Source organism: Phascolarctos cinereus, unplaced genomic scaffold (genome assembly GCF_003287225.1).
Source record: "Phascolarctos cinereus isolate Bilbo 61053 unplaced genomic scaffold, phaCin_HiC Scaffold_726;HRSCAF=1367, whole genome shotgun sequence".
NCBI classification, from domain to species: domain Eukaryota; kingdom Metazoa; phylum Chordata; class Mammalia; order Diprotodontia; family Phascolarctidae; genus Phascolarctos; species Phascolarctos cinereus.
In genome coordinates this window covers 336,605,365-336,606,739 of record NW_027556098.1, presented here as the reverse complement: position 1 = coordinate 336,606,739, position 1,375 = coordinate 336,605,365, and the positions used below count along the sequence as shown (strand labels likewise).

Genomic DNA, 1,375 nt, shown 5'->3' with positions numbered 1-1,375 from the left:
CTGCACAATGGCAGAAGGAAGGCAATGCAGTTTTTGAGTTGAATTTTATATTGTTTTAGGCACTTTACTTTTTTGTTTAGACTTTTTCTTTATTTTCTATTTTCTTTATAAATATGAAATAGAGTAATGAAGAAACCCTTAGCTCCTGTGAAGAATTATTCTGCTTAAAGGTGCTTTAAATATTCAGAAAAGGCCACTGCCACTGCCTAGAGATGGCTGAACCATTTTCCATCCACCACTACCACTACTCACTCTGAGCTCAGAATACTCTGTTTTGAATAAAAATGAGCAGGTGAGTAAGGCCAAATTGGCTGAGCAGGGTGAGTAATATGATGACATGACAGCCTGCAGGAAGTCTGTAACTGAACAGGAGCTGAACTGTCCAGCAGGGAGATGAATCTGCTCTCTATTAAGTACAAAAAAATGTAGGAGCCGAGATGTCATCTTGGAGGGTCATTTAAAATATTGAGCAAAATATGGAAGGTGCTGAGAAAAAACAGCAGATGGTCTGAGAATATAAAGAGAAAATTGAGACTGAACTAAGAGATATATGCAATGATGTACTGTCTCTGTTGGAAAAGTTTTTGATTCCTAATGCTTCACAAGAAGAAAGAACAATTTTCTATTGGAAAATGAAAGGAGAGGCAGGTAGGTAGCACAATGGATAGAGCACTGGCCCTGGAGTCAGGAGGACCTGAGTTCAAATCTGGCCTCAGACACATAACATTCGCTAGCTGTGTGACTCTGGGTAAGTCACTTAACCCCAATTGCCTCACAAAAATAAAATAAAAATAAAAAAAAGAAAATGAAAAGATACTGACTGGCATTTGGCTGAGGTTGCTATAGGTGATGACAAGAGAGGAATAGTGGAGCCATCACTACAAGCATGTGAAGAAATATTTAAAATCAGCCAAAAGGAGATGCAACCAATGTGCATTATATAAGATTAGGTCTGGCCCTGTACTTTTCTGTGTTTTATTATGAGGTCCTGAACTCTTCAGAGAAAACCTGCTCCCTTGCAATGACAGCATTTAATGAAGCCATTGCTGAACATGATACATTAGGTAAAGAATCATACAAAGACAGCACACTAATAATGAAATTACTGAGGTAATTTGACATTATGGACATCAGACAATCGAAAGAGATGAAGCTAAAAGCAAGACAAGGAGAGGAGAGTTGGCCAACCTTTCAAATTTTGTCTGTCTCATTTCAGAATTTATACACAGACCATTTATCATCCATTCTGTCCTACAATTACAATTTATGACAGGTTTTATGTTACTTCTATTTGGGTTTCTATGTTCCCCAAGTGGTATTTATGTTTAATATTAGAGGAGTAAAGCTAGTTAGCCTTTGGGGATCTGTTTTCCTC

The 1,375-nt window shown here is 37.6% G+C and overlaps 1 pseudogene; it reads left to right on the top strand.

Moving 5' to 3' along the window:
- The first annotated feature begins 280 nt into the window (after positions 1 to 280).
- On the top strand, positions 281 to 1,151 carry LOC110213432 (14-3-3 protein zeta pseudogene; annotated as a pseudogene).
- Positions 1,152 to 1,375: the final 224 nt, after the last annotated feature.